This window comes from Heterodontus francisci, unplaced genomic scaffold (assembly GCF_036365525.1).
Source record: "Heterodontus francisci isolate sHetFra1 unplaced genomic scaffold, sHetFra1.hap1 HAP1_SCAFFOLD_400, whole genome shotgun sequence".
Lineage (NCBI taxonomy): Eukaryota > Metazoa > Chordata > Chondrichthyes > Heterodontiformes > Heterodontidae > Heterodontus > Heterodontus francisci.
In genome coordinates this window covers 193,623-209,248 of record NW_027142281.1, presented here as the reverse complement: position 1 = coordinate 209,248, position 15,626 = coordinate 193,623, and positions in this window count along the sequence as shown.

Genomic DNA, 15,626 nt, shown 5'->3' with positions numbered 1-15,626 from the left:
CACTACTCTGAAGATCTCCTGCAGCGATGTTCTGGAGCTGAGATGATTGACCTGCAAAAAGCACAAACATCTTCCTTTGCGCTAGGTCTGACACCAACCGTTGGAGAGTTTTCCCCCTGATTCCCATTGACTCCATTTTGGCTAGGGCTCCTTCATGCCGTACTGGGTCCCAACACTAACCCCGAGGGAACTCCACTACAAACCTTCCTCCAGGACGGAAAACATCCATTAACCACTACGCTGTGTTTCCTGTCACTCATCCAATTCCTTATCCATGTTGCTACCGTCCTCATTATTCCATGAGCGATATCTTTGCTCACATGTCTGTTGTGTGGCACTGTATAAAATGCCTTTTGGAAGTCCAGGTACACCACATCAACTGCATTGCCCTCATAAACGCTCTCTCTTTCCTCCTCAAAAAGAAAACGCCAGCAAGTTAGTTAAAATATTTTTCCCCAAATAAATCCGTGCTGGCTTTCCTTCGATATCCCTCATTTGTCCATGTGACTATTCATTTTTTCACAAATTATTGTTCCTAGAAGTTTCCCCTCTACCAATGTCAAACTGACTGACTGCCGTGCCTGGGCTTACCTTGTTATGACTAACTGCTCAAGTCAAATCTCCCAAGCAAAATATATGATTCTGATTGCGGCGGGAGCAATACACCGTCAAATCACTCCCGGTGCTCTACATATAGCCTAACATATCAATTTAAACTTTCCAAATTAAAGACATCTGGTAACCCCCGAATGAGGCGAATCAAACGAGATATCTTTGGATCAACACATTAACTGTTTATTAGAAAAAACTAAACTCTTAAACACGACTGACATATAAACAACATGAAAAGAAAACAGTTTCCTTTATGATTTACACTTCCCGACTATCAACTCTCTGATTAAAGTCCACTTGCAGTATTCCAGGGTTCAATGAGAGAAGAAAAAATGACAAAAATTCAAAACTTCAACTCCTCCTTCATCCAGCGAAGACCTCTACAGATTAACAAATTGAACACACTTTGATGAATTTTGAGGGGTGAAAAAGCGACCAGTCTAAAATTCACCTTCCTTCAGTTTAAATTATCAGTGATCTCTGTTCCATTCATGCTCGTCCAGCTGTCTGTGTCTGTGTCTCTCAAAAGCTAGTTTTTCAGATTGTTTCAAAAATTAATCGTAATATTTTAGTTAGTTAGTTAGTTAGAGATACAGCACTGAAACAGGCCCTTCGGCCCAATGAGTCTGTGCCGACCAACAACCACCCATTTATACTCATCCTACATTAACCCCATATTCCCTACCACATCCCCACCATTCTCCTGCCACCCACCTACACTAGGGGCAATTTACAATGGCCAATTTTCCTATCAACCGGAAAGTCTTTGGCTGTGGGAGGAAACCGGAGCACCCGGTGGAAACCTCAGTCTCTGAATGGCTGTGGCAGACCCTACCCATTTTAGATCCAGCAAAGTGCAATTAGGTAGTATTAATAAGAGATACTGTATTTATGGGTCCTCTCGGGGGTAGCAATCACAACAGGGCAGAATTTCAAATGAAGTTTTAGGGCGAGTAAATTGGGTCTCAGACCAGTGTCCTCAATTTAAACAAGGGCAATTACAGAGGTATGAAGTAATAGTTGTCTAAAGCGGGATTGGAAATTAGACTTTTGGGGAAGGTAAGTGGATGAGCAGCGGCAGACGTTTAACCAGATATATCATAACTTATATCAATAGTTTATCCCGGTCAAAAAGAAGGACTCGATGAAAAGGATAAACCACCCGTGGTTGACAAAGGCGGTCAAGGAGAGTATCCCATAAAAAAAACTAAGGCATACAGAGTTGAAATAGCTGGTGGTACACAAGAGGATTGGGATTTTTTAAGGAGCCAGCAGCGAATGACTAAAAAGTTAATAACGTCGAAGAAAATTGATTATGAAAGTAAATTGTCAAGAAAAATGTAAAAAACAAACAAACAGCAAGAGCTTCTATGGGTACATAAAATGTAAGGGAGTAGCTAAAGTGAGCGTGCGGCCCTTGGATGGTGCCACTGGTGCATTGATAATGGGAAACAGGGAAATAGCAGATAATTTAAACCAATATTTTGCATCGGTATTCACGATGGAGGACACTGCAAACACCCTGCAGATGTGAGATAAGCAAGGAGCTAATGGGAGGAAAGGTCTTCTAAATGTGTCGATCAGGACGGCAAAGTATTTGACAAACTAATTGGACTAAAGGCAGACAGGCTCCCAGGATCTGATGGTTAGTATCTGAAAGTTTTAAAGGAAGTGGCTGCTTAGATATGGAGATATTGGTTGAAATATTCCAGAACTCACTGGATTCTAGCGGGGTCTCAGCGGAATGGAAAACAGCTAATGTGACGCCCCAGTTCGAGAAGGCAGGGGGACCAAAAGCAGGAAACTATAGGCCAGTCAGCCTAACATCAGTCCTTGGGCAAATGCTAAAGTCCATTATTAAGGAAGAAATAACAAGACATTTGGAAAAACGTAACGTAATCAAACAGAATCAAAATGGTTTGTGAAAGTGAAATCATGTTTGACACATCTGCTGGAGTTCTTTGAGGATATAACACGAGTGTTTATAAAAGGGGAACCAGGAGATGTAGTGTATTTGGATTTGCAGAAGGCATCCGATAAGGTGCCACATAAAAGGTAATTGCACAAGATTGGAGCTCACGTTATTGGGGGTAATGTATTAGCATGGATTGAGGATTGGTTAACTCGCAGAAAACAGAGAGCAGGGATTAAGCAGTCTTTCCAGGTTGGAAAGACGTAACTAATGGCGTGTCACAGTCCTAGGGCCTCAATTAGTCACTATCTGTATTAATGACTTGGAGGAGGAGGCAGAGTGTAATATATCCAAATTTGCTGAAGATACCAAAACAGGGGGGAGGGCTTGTTGTGATGAGGACATAAGGAATCTGCAAATGGATATAGATAGGTTAAGTGAGTGGGCGAAAACTTGACGGATGATTTAGAAAACTTTCCAGAACATATTCGAGGAACTCCTGCCCCTCTATGCCCTCTACACTACTGCTCCTCCAGTCTTATTTCCGATAATTAAAGTCTTCCATGATAACTACTCCATAATCCTTGCATCTCACTGTAAAACAGACACAACAAAAATCATTTCATGAACATTTTTATCCAACCACATATCCAGTTATACGAAGAAAAATGAACTATTCACACTTTTGCATTCCCTTAGTGCCTGGATGGAGGGTTCCTTCAAATGGCCTAGTGCTCCTACACAGTGTTTCCCCAGAGGTTGCAGAATAGTTGGTGGAAGGCTGATGACTTTCACTGAGGGAGGTTGCAGATGGCCTTGCAGGACTCCCTCAAGCAGCTCTGGGTTTGACGTCTCGGATTCAGACGACATCAGCTCCCCTGAGCTGGCTGACGGGTATCAGCAAAGACAATGGAAGTAGTGGCAGTGAAGGGAGACAAATTCTCCAATCCTGAGAGAGGACAGCAGGATCGTGCTCCACGGAGCCAATGTCATTCCCACGGAACGATACCTCAGCAATCTGAGTAATCTACTTGATGACTGATTGCTGGGCTGCGGTGAGAGCCTGAAAACCCCTTTGACAACTGCGATCCACTGCCACCATGGCAGCAGTAGGATCCTGCATTGCAGCAAGCATGGATCTTTTGACCTCGGTCTGACATTCCACTGCAGCACTGAGACGTTGAGTGCCTGCCACCTGTACTGCAGTGGAAGCTGAGACAATGGTCACCAGACGCTGTATCAAGTCTGGGTCCTCGAGTGCTGCCATGGACTTAGTGACCACTTTTGCTGGGGAAGAATGGGCTTCAAGCTCTGTGCAAAGTCCTGTGCCCTGTTGTAGTCGGACTCCTCCAAGTTCCTAGACAGTGACAACCGACTCTCTCGCAGGCCTGTCAATGGATAAAGTATCTTAGTGTACATGTGCTTCAGCATTCTCCTGTATGCTGCCCCATTAAGTTTCTCATCTCCGGCGAGCTGGCTCATGAAATCACCACGTACAGCTCCCGACTCTATACCAGCCTCTAAGGTGCACGCAGTATAAATATTTCAGCTGGTGGCTGTGAGTACCAGACCAAGTGATGGAGATTCACCATCAGTGCCGTTGCTGCTGCTCTCACTCTCTCTCTTTGACCCCTGTAGATGCCGTGACTGGGAAGCTGGCAGATTTGGGTTATTATTGGAAAGTATAATATCAGAAGAGGAGGATCGAGGTGAAGTATTGGGGATGGGATGGAAAGCGGGAGGTCCAGGTACCACGATCTGCATCTTGTACATCATCCCATACAGCAGGATGAGGGGAAGCAAGGAGTTGAAGGGTCATAAGGAAGGAACGTAGCATCATCCTGAATGTTCTTGGTGATGCAGGATGTTACCAGCCAGCCTCACACACAGTTAGGCTCCTGTTAAGCTTGCAAGCAGACATCAGCGCGGGTCACCCTTGGCGGCATGTATAATTAATGGCAATTAAGGCAGCAGCAAGTTTTGTGTGTCACCTGCCTCAACAGGAATGGGACAGACGGATCACGAATCACAACCCTTGGCCTGAAGAGAAGCCTTCAAACTGTGTCTTCATTCTGAAATTTCTGACACTGGAAACCTCGTCACCTTAGTAATTTTCCGTTAAGCCAAAATGGCGTTTTTCATGTGCATTTGTAAATGCCTTATTGGAACAGGAAAAAAAAGTTCTCCGGAGAGAAATAAAAAACAAATATTGCAGTGTTTTAAGAAGTTTTAATAATTTAATATATGTACCTGCAAATAAAAACCACGGCAATAGATCAGTTATTTTCATATAATGAGACTCTGACATATGTTTTGCACAGGTTAAGTGTGTGTTATTACTAGTCAAAGCAATTTATCCAGCTTCTTTTGTTAAAAACACTGACTACATCAATATCACCCATTTATAAATTTACAATGAATGAACTGGCCATTACTGATCAAGATCAAGGCAGATTTTGATGACACTGCTATTCATTGTAAAATTCAGTTTGCTTGGTTCAACAAAACCAACAGTATTTGTAACTGAAATACAGAGGTCTACTGTCACAATGAAAAGGAGCAGCCAAAACACAGTGTAATCTTATTTTAGCAGACGGCAGTATCTTCTCTGGAAGCCGGAATTTAAGCCACGTAAAATATTGTCAAGTCAGCAGAGTAAAGCACCTGATAGTGCCATGTAATATATTGAAAGAAATTAAACCCTTCATGGTTTTGAATTCTATATTAAATCTTCCTTTATTCTTCACTGCTTCACAGAGGACAAAGAATAAAACAAAAATACAGAAAATGTTGGAAGTACTCAGTACTAATGCAAGGTCATATATCTGAAACAATAACTCTGTTTCAGTCACCACAGGAGCTGCCAGAACTGCTGAGTATTTCCAGCACATTCTGTTTTTACCTTATGCATTTTAGAGGATTGAAGCCATTGTTTTCAGTCGGCACTGCACACAGCATTCACAGCTACCGACTTCTTCCCTCTCCCTGACTACTGTGTGAGACTAAAGCAGTCTGTTTGCAACCTTGATGTCATATTTGACCCCAAGATGATCCTCCGACTACGTATATGCACTTTCACTAAAATGGCCTATTCCCACCTCGGTTACATCGCCTGACTTTTCCCTTCTCGCAGCTCCTCTGCTGAAACCCTCATTCATGTATTCATTACCTCCAGTCTGAACATTCTAATGCCGTCCCGTTGATCACTCACATGTTACTGTCTGTAACCTTAAGGTATTCCGAAACTCTTCGGCTGATGTGTTTACTCACTACGCCTCCCACTCACCTATGACTCCTGTGCTCTCTGAACTACATTGGCTGTCAATTAAGGAAAGTCTCGTCATTGTTTTCACATTCGTTCATTGCCTCAAAACTCCCTGCGCTGGATTTTATGGACCTCCATGAGTTGAGGTCGGAGGTGGGTGGCTACAGCATCGCGACGGGTGGCGGGGGCAGTGGACCTGCCGTCGCCCCATCGCCAAGTGATCTTGCCGGGGGTAGGGATAGGCTGACGATAACCTTCCCACCCAAAGGCCAATAGAGGCCCTTAAGTGGTCACCTAAGAGCCAATTCCCGCTACCTCTGGGATCTAACGAGCCGTGTGGGGGTGGAGCGGGTGGAGTGGTTGGAGGTACCTCTGTCAAGTGGGGTGTGCACCTTTTAAAATGCGGGACCCTTTCTACCAGCTTGGTGGGTTCTCCCTCCTCCTTGGGCAATCTGTGGCCCACGGAGGAACCTGATGGGAAACAACGATCCTCCCTGGACACCCCGGACCCTGGGTTTTATGGCCACCCCTTCGATCCCCCTCACCAGAGACTTCCAGATTGTCCCTGGTGACCCCACCACACTCACCTTGGGACCACGTTCCAGCGCTGGGCTTGTATCCAAGACCTCTGCAGTACTGAAAGTGGCAACCACTCCCAGTGCTAGTGCTGATGCTGCTGAGCTGTCAGTTGTCGGATTGGCCAGCAGCTGTTGGAGGTGGGATCCTCATCTTCAAAGGGAATTGGAACACAGCATGAGACATTTAGACCAAAAAAAAGCGCAGGATCGCTCTGGGGTTCGGTGGGTTGAGGGTGGTTGGCACGAAAAGGCCGAGGTGCTGTTAACCCCGCCTTTCTGTCCCGGCGCTGGGAGCCACGCCTCCTGCACGTGTCCAGCCCCATATCGCTGTAATCTCCTCCTGTTCCACAACAAACGAACATATCTACGTTCATCTTATATTGGCTTCTTGTGCAGCCCTGATTTTAATCTCGTCACCACTGATGGTTGTACCTTCAGTTATATGGGCCCTAAGCTCTATAATACCCTCTCCACAACTCTCTATGCTCGCTTTCTGTTTTTAATACACTCCTTGAAGCATTTCTATTGATCCACCTTTTGGCCATCTTACCTACATCCTCCTTTTGTGACTCAGTGTCTTATTGTGTTGTATAATGCGCCTATGAAACCTCTTGGGACATTTTACGACATTAAAGGCGCTATAGAAATACAAGTTGTGGTTATTGTTTCTGCCCAGTCCATACCCTGTCTATACCCTCGTGAATTCTATTGCTATCTTGCTCGCTCATCACTATACTTCCACGCTTCATCACTTCTGCAAATTGCGGCAGTGTGAACTGTAGCCTCCTCCATCGGTAACCTGTGGCCACTGGAAGGACCCCTGGCAGCAAAGGTGATTCTCCCTGAAACACCCCGCACTAAGCGAGTGCCATCACTCATCTTCCAGGGGTTACCAGACTGGCACCAGCAATCCCAGCCAACTCACCTGGGGTTTGTGACTCCAAGGCTTCTCCTGGTCCCAGGTCTGGTGTAGTACCAACAGTAGTCCCTGCTCCCTGACTATCCCCTGCTGCAACACTTCATTTCCTACGGGTTCTGGGCTCTAACAATGGGCCTTGTCCCAGACCTGTTGTATTACCGGCACCGGCCCCAATCAGCTTACTGTGCCTGGTGTCATCACCAGGCCTACCTATGGATGTAGGGCACCATGGGTTTAGGGTGTAATACTGGCAGTTCCACTGCTCTCAGTGGCGTTGCCGATACTACTGAGCAGCTGGCCATGATTGTTCAGCAGCTTTGGAAGGTGGGATTCCCATCCTCTAAGGGATGTGGACCACGGCACCAGGCAGTTAATTGCCGAAGAGCCACTGATATTCACAGGGTGTTGGCTCCGAATTGGAAGACAGGGTTCCACTCATATTTTCGACCCGCTGTCTGGAACCCCATTGGCTCCGCTAAATTCAGCTCCCTGTCTCCAGCAGAAATGCCTGTCACTGGCAAAAATAATTCAATACATAGTGAATGCAACAACAAATGTGCGAACGTCATCCGAAACTCCTTGAAACTGTTGTTTTTACTCCCAACCCGATGCATAATTTCCTGATAATTTCCCTTGTTTACAGTTAACTTAGTGACGATTGAGATTATTTGTTTCATTGATTTTTCAATTGACTCATTCCCAATTTTTGCTTTGGAATAATTGAATTCCGTGCTGCCTGTCACAGGTGAGGATATCTCTCTGTCAGTCCAACTTTTAATTTTATGCACAAGAGTAATGTGCAGCAGACGTTGCAAATCTGAAATAAGAACAGAAAAAGCTGGAAATATTCATCAGATCTGGCAGCATCTGTGGAGAGAGAAACAAAGTTAACGTATCAGGTCAATGACCCTTCATCAGAACTACGGGAATTGGGCTCTCATGCTACAGCTGTTGAGCTGCTGCACAGAGATAGCGTTTTATGCCGTGACCCAGACTCAGTTCAGACAGCAGTTGAAGAATATGCTGAAATATCCCTTTACTCCAATTTTTAAATTCATTCAATGTTGTGATGAGTGCGTGACAGACCCGTTGTCAGTGCGAGAGAGAAATGTGTGTGAGAAGTGTGTGTGAGAGAGACAGACAGGGATGGAGTGTGAGGGAGAAAGACAAAGTGTGTGTGAGAGAGACAGACAGGGAGTTTGTAAGAATCCGTTAGCGAATGTCTGTGAGAGATAGGCAGACAGGCATGGAGTGTGAGGGAGAAAGACAAGGTGTTTGTATGTGAGAGACAGACAGGGAGTGCGTGTGAGAAAGGGAGACAGGGAGTCTGGATGAGGGAGACAGACAGGGCTTGTGTGCGAAAGAGACAGACAGGGAGTGCGTGTGTGAGAGAGACAGACAGAGAGTGTGTGTGAGAGAGAGAGAAAAAGGGAGTGGATGCGAGAAAGATAGACAGGGCGTCAGTGTGATAGAGACAGACAGGGAGGATGTGTGGAGAGACAGACTGGGAGGGAGTGTAAGGGAGACAGACGGGGAGTTTATGTGAGAGAGACATACAGGGAGTGTGTGAGAGCGAAACAGACAGGGAATGTGTGCGAGAGAGACAGACAAAACGTTTGTGAGAGAGACAGACAGTGAGTTTGCGTGAGAAAGACAAATAGGGTGTGTGTGAGAGACAGAGACAGACAGCCAGTGTATGAGAGAGAGACAGATAGGAAATGTGTGTGAGAGAGAGAGACAGACTGGGAGAGTGTGCGAGGGAGACAGACAGATAGTGTGTGTGAGAGAGACAGGCATGGAGTGTGAGAGAGAGACAGACATGAAGTGTTTGAGTAAGAGACAGACAGGGAGTGTGTGAGATAGACAGATAGGGACTGTATGTGAGATAGACAGACAGGGAGTGTGAGTGAGTTGGACAGACAAGGATTGTGAGTGAGAGAGACTCTGTGTGTGTGTGTGTGTGTGTGTGTGTGTGTGTGTGTGTGTTTGTGGGCACGATACAGACAGGGAGGAAGTATGAGGGAGAGGCAGATAGTGTCCTGGATTTGAGAGGTTGACATACAGCGATTGAGTGTGTGAGTGAGACTGATAGTGAGAGTGTGTGGGAGAGACAGACAGGGGTTGTGCGTGTGAGAGAGATGCAGTGTCGGTGTGAGAGAGACTGACAGGTTTTGTATGCGAGAGCGAGGCAGAGAGGCAGTGTGTGTGAGAAAGACAGAGGGATCGTGTGTGTGACAGAGGCAGTCAGGCCGTGCCTGAGAGAGAGACAGGCAGTGCGTGTGAGAGATACAGGCAAGGAGTATGTGTGAGTGAAGCAGACAGGGTATGCAAGAGAGAGAAACAGGCAGCGTGTTTAAGAAAACAGCCTGGTCGTGTTAATGAGCGAGACAGGCAGAGAGTGTGGGACACACATCAATTGTCTGTGAGAGTGAAAGGGAGGAATTCTGTGTGAGTGAGGGAGACAAGCAGTGTGTTTGATATGCAGACAGGAAGGGTGCGTGAGAGACAGTCAGCAATTTAGTATGAGAGATAGAGACGCACAGTATTTCTACTGGGGAGAGCGACGGGTACTGTGTGTGTATGAGAGCCACAGAAGGTATGAGAGAGAGAAAGAGAGAGAGAAAACAGGGACTGGAAGAGAGAGGGAGACAGACAGGGAGTGAGGGAGATAGAGGCATGGAGTGAGATAGTGACTGGGAATGGGATAGAGAGAGACAGGGTTTTTGAATGAGAGAAGGGAGAGAGACAGAACGAGGTGCGGAGCGGACTTTCAGCTGAGCGGTCAATTTCAGTAAGTTACAAGTTAATCCCCTTTTGTTTCGGAGGACCAGGGGACTGCTGGGGAGGGGAAAACTATTTATTTGGGCAGTTTTAAAATCTTTGTCTTTTGCGAGGAGCAGCCTTGACAGAACGAGGTGCGGAGCGGACTTTCAGCTGAGCGGTCAATTTCAGTAAGTTACAAGTTAATCCCCTTTTGTTTCGGAGGACCAGGGGACTGCTGGGTAGGGGAAAACTATTTATTTGGGCAGTTTTAAAATCTTTGTCTTTTGCGAGGAGCAGCCTTGACAGAACGAGGTGCGGAGCGGACTTTCAGCTGAGCGGTCAATTTCAGTAAGTTACAAGTTAATCCCCTTTTGTTTCGGAGGACCAGGGGACTGCTGGGTAGGGGAAAACTATTTATTTGGGCAGTTTTAAAATCTTTGTCTTTTGCGAGGAGCAGCCTTGACAGAACGAGGTGCGGAGTGGACTTTCAGCTGAGCGGTCAATTTCAGTAAGTTACAAGTTAATCCCCTTTTGTTTCGGAGGACCAGGGGACTGCTGGGTAGGGGAAAACTATTTATTTGGGCAGTGGCAGTACCCGAGACACTACACGTGTAGTGTCTCCCACTCCCCCTCCTCTAACCAAAAAAAAAGGACTCTAGTGTGATGATAAGGTAAGCTTTTTATTTAAAAAGTTCAGTCCGTCGGATTGCTAAACGAACAAGTTTTGACTTTTTTTTTCGTTTGGTTTTTCAGTAGATTTATTGGGAATCTAGAATAGTGGGAATGGAGGTAAAGGCAGTTGTATGTTCCTCCTGCAGAATGTGGGAGGTAGGGGTCGCCAAGAGTGTCCCTGCTGACTGCATCTGCGGGAAGTGCACCCAACTCCAGCTCCTCGCAGACCGCGTTAGGGAACTGGAGCTGGAGCTGGATGAACTTCGGATCATTCGGGAGGCGGAGGGGATTATTGACAGGAGTTATAGGGAGGCAGTCACACCTCAGGTAAAAGAAGTAGGTAGATGGGTTACCGTCAGGGGAAGGAAAGGGAACCAGCAGGCAGTGCAGGGATCCCCTGTGGCCGTTTCCCTCAACAACAGGTATACCGTTTTGGATACTGTTGGGGGGGGGACGAAATACCAGGGGTAAGCAATGGGGTGCAGGTCTCTGGCACAGAGTCTGTCCCTGTTGCTCAGAAGGGAAAAGGGAAGAGGAGCAGAGCATTGGTCATTGGGGACTCCATAGTTAGGGGAACAGATAGGAGGTTCTGTGGGAACGAGAGAGACTCACGGTTGGTGTGTTGCCTCCCAGGTGCCAGGGTACGTGATGTCTCCGATCGTGTTCTTGGGATCCTTAAGGGGGAGGGGGAGCACCCCCAAGTCGTGGTCCACATAGGCACCAACGACATAGGTAGGAAGAGAGATGGGGATTTAAGGCAGAAATTCAGGGAGCTAGGGTGGAAGCGTAGAGCGAGAACAACCAGAGTTGTTATCTCTGGGTTGTTGCCTGTGCCACGTGCTAGCGAAGAGAGGAATAGGGAGAGAGAGGAGTTGAACACGTGGCTGCAGGGATGGTGTAGGAGGGAGGGTTTTGGTTTCCTGGATAATTGGGGCTCTTTCTGGGGTAGGTGGGACCTCTACAAACAGGATGGTCTTCACCTGAACCAGAGGGGTACCAATATCCTGGGGGGCAGATTTGTTAGTGCTCTTCGGGGGGGGGGGGTTAAACTAAATCAGCAGGGGAATGGGAACCTAAATTGTAGTTGCAGTGTACAGGCTGTTGAGAGTAGTGAGGTAGAGGATAAGGTTACAGGGACGCAAGATGGCACTGGCAAGCAAGAACTTGGTTAAAAGTGTGTCTACTTCAACGCCAGGAGCATCCGGAATAAGGTGGGTGAGCTTGCAGCATGGGTTGGTACCTGGGATCCTGATGTTGTGGCCATTTCAGAGACATGGGTAGAGCAGGGGCAGGAATGGATGTTGCAGGTTCCGGGATTTAGATGTTTCAGTAAGAACAGAGAAGAGGGTAAAAGAGGGGGGGGGGGGTGTGGCATTGTTAATCAAGGAAAGTATTACAGCGGCAGAAAGGACGTTTGAGGACTCGTCTACTGAGGTAGTATGGGCCGAGGTTACAAACAGGAGAGGAGAGGTCACCCTGTTGGGAGTTCTCTATAGACCTCCGAATAGTTCCAGAGATGTAGAGGAAAGGATAGCGAAGATGATTCTCGACAGGAGCGAGAGTAACAGGGTAGTGGTTATGGGGGACTTTAACTTTCCAAATATTGACTGGAAATACTATAGTTCGAGTACTTTAGATGGGTCTGTTTTTGTCCAGTGTGTGCAGGAGGGTTTTCTGACACAGTATGTGGACAGGCCAACCAGGGGCGATGCCACATTGGATTTGGTACTGGGTAATGAACCCGGCCAGGTGTTCGATTTAAATGTAGGTGAGCACTTTGGCGATAGTGATCACAATTCGGTTAGGTTTACCTTAGCGATGGGCAGGGACAGGTATATACCGCAGGGCAAGAATTATAGCTGGGGGAAAGGAAATTATGACGCGATTAGGCAAGATTTAGGATGTGTAGGATGGGGAAGGAAACTGCAGGGGATGGGCACAAACGAAATGTGGAGCTTATTCAAGGAGCAGCTAATGCGTGTCCTTGATAAGTATGTACCTGTCAGGCAGGGAGGAAGTTGTCGAGCGAGGGAGCCGTGGTTTACTCAAGAAGTTGAAGCGCTGGTCAAGAGGAAGAGGGCGGCTTATGTTAGGATGAGACGTGAAGGCTCAGTTAGGGCGCTTGAGAGTTACAAGCTAGCCAGGAAGGATCTAAAGGGAGCGCTAAGAAGAGCAAGGAGAGGACACGAGAAGTCATTGGCGGATAGGATCAAAGAAAACCCTAAGGCTTTCTATAGGTATATCAGGAATAAACGAACGATAAGAGTTAGAACAGGGCCAATCAAGGATAGTAGTGGGAAGTTGTGTGCGGAATCAGAGCAGATAGGGGAAGCGTTAAATGAATATTTTTCGTCAGTATTTACAGTAGAAAAAGAAAATGTTGCCGAGGAGATTACTGAGATACAGCCGACTAGGCTAGATGGGATTGAGATTCACAAGGAGGAGGTGTTAGCAATTTTGGAAAGAGTGAAAATAGATAAGTCCCCTGGGCCAGATGGGATTTATCCTAGGATTCTCTGGGAAGCAAGGGAGGAGATTGCAGAGCCGTTGTTGTTGATCTTCATGTCTTCATTGTCGACAGGAGTAGTGCCGGAGGACTGGAGGATAGCAAATGTTGTCCCCTTGTTCAAGAAGGGGAGTAGAGACAGCCCTGGTAATTATAGACCTGTGAGCCTCACTTCGGTTGTGGGTAAAATGTTGGAAAAGGTTATAAGAGACAGGATTTATAATCATCTTGAAAAGAATAAGTTCATTTGCGATAGTCAGCACGGTTTTGTGAGAGGTAGGTCGTGCCTCACAAACCTTATTGAGTTTTTCGAGAAGGTGACCAAACAGGTGGATGAGGGTAAAGCCGTGGATGTGGTGTATATGGATTGCAGTAAGGCGTTTGATAAGATTCCCCACGGTAGGCTATTGCAGAAAATACGGAAGTATGGGGTTGAAGGTGATTTAGAGCTTTGGATCAGAAATTGGCTAGCTGAAAGAAGACAGAGGGTGGTGGTTGATGGCAAATGTTCATCCTGGAGTTTAGTTACTAGTGGTGTACCGCAAGGTTCTGTTTTGGGGCCACTGCTGTTTGTCATTTTTATAAACGACCTGGATGAGGGTGTAGAAGGGTGGGTTATTAAATTTGCGGATGACACGAAGGTCGGTGGAGTTGTGGATAGTGTCGAAGGGTGTTGTAGGGTACAGAGGGACATAGATAGGCTGCAGAGCTGGGCTGAGAGATGGCAAATGGAGTTTAATGCGGAGAAGTGTGAGGTGATTCACTTTGGAAGGAGTAACAGCAATGCAGAGTACTGGGCTAATGGGAAGATTCTTGGTAGTGTAGATGAACAGAGGGATCTTGGTGTCCAGGTACATAAATCCCTGAAAGTTGCTACCCAGGTTGATAGGGCTGTTAAGAAGGCATATGGTGTGTTAGCCTTTATTAGTAGGGGGATCGAGTTTCGGAGCCACGAGGTCATGATGCAGCTGCACAAAACTCTGGTGAGGCCGCACCTGGAGTATTGCGTGCAGTTCTGGTCACCGCATTATAGGAAGGATGTGGAAGCTTTGGAAAGGGTGCAGAGGAGATTTACTAGGATGTTGCCTGGTATGGAAGGAAGGTCTTACGAGGAAAGTTTGAGGGACTTGGGGTTGTTTTCGTTGGAGAGAAGGAGGAGGAGAGGTGACTTAATAGAGACATACAAGATAATCAGAGGGTTAGATAGGGTGGATAGTGAGAGTCTTTTTCCTCGGATGAGGATGGCAAACACGAGGGGACATAGCTTTAAGTTGAGGGGTGAAAGATATAGGACAGATGTCAGAGGTAGTTTCTTTACGCAGAGAGTAGTAGGGGCGTGGAACGCCCTGCCTGCAACAATAGTGGACTCGCCAACTCTAAGGGCATTTAAGTGGTCATTGGATAGACATATGGATGTAAATGGAATAGTGTAGGTCAGATGATCGGCGCAACATCGAGGGCCGAAGGGCCTGTGCTGCGCTGTAATATTCTAATTCTAAAAAAGACGGTGGAGAGCAATTTAGGTAAACAGGGAGTTGGGGAGAGTGGGAGAGGGAGTGAGACAGAGAGAGAGTGAAAAACATAGAGAGTGCGAGGAGTGTGGGTGCGAAACAGAGCGATATCGGGAGTGAAAAGGGGAAACACGGAGTGGGAGTGAGTGAATGTGAGAGACAAGCAAGGAGTGACAGAGAACGAGTTGGGATTGAGGGACGGATAGAGGGAGTGGCAGAAGGTGTGAGAGAGACATGAAATGTGTGAGAGATCAAGAGAGACGGAGTGAGAGGGAAAGAGACAGCGATTGGGAGAGAAAGAGAGAGAGGGAGGGATGGAGAGAGCTGGGAGTGGGATATTGAGAGATATGGTCAGAGAGAGAGAGTGACATGGATTGGGAGAGACAAACAGACAGATTGTGTGTGTGTGAGAGAAACATAGTGACAGAGACAGACAGAGTGTAAGAGTGAGTAAGAGAGAAATAACGGGACAGGAAGAGAGAGATAGAGACCGAGAGTGACAGCTTAATATTCTCAGCCATCACGTTCCCCTGCCTGCCTCAACAGCGTCCACTTCTCCCGGTGGGGCTGTTGAGGCTCCAGAGTTGCTGGCCTTCTGATCTAATAGCAGCGGGAACATGCTCTGTGCCCTTCATTGGACAGTGAGCACAGAGCGTAAATTTAGGAAGCTATGTCCCGGGAAGATTGTTCCACCAATCTCGCTGTTGGGAAGAGGCTCAGGCCTCCCATGTGGTCCTGACATCAGGTTTCTGAAACCGCAAGAAGATCCAGTGCAGAGCTGCAGACATTGAGAAAGGGAATGACAGATGGAACATACTGGGTTTAATATTAAGTATGAGCTGTATGTGGAATTGACCAGTGTCACTGGTTCATTTCCTAGTCCTGTGT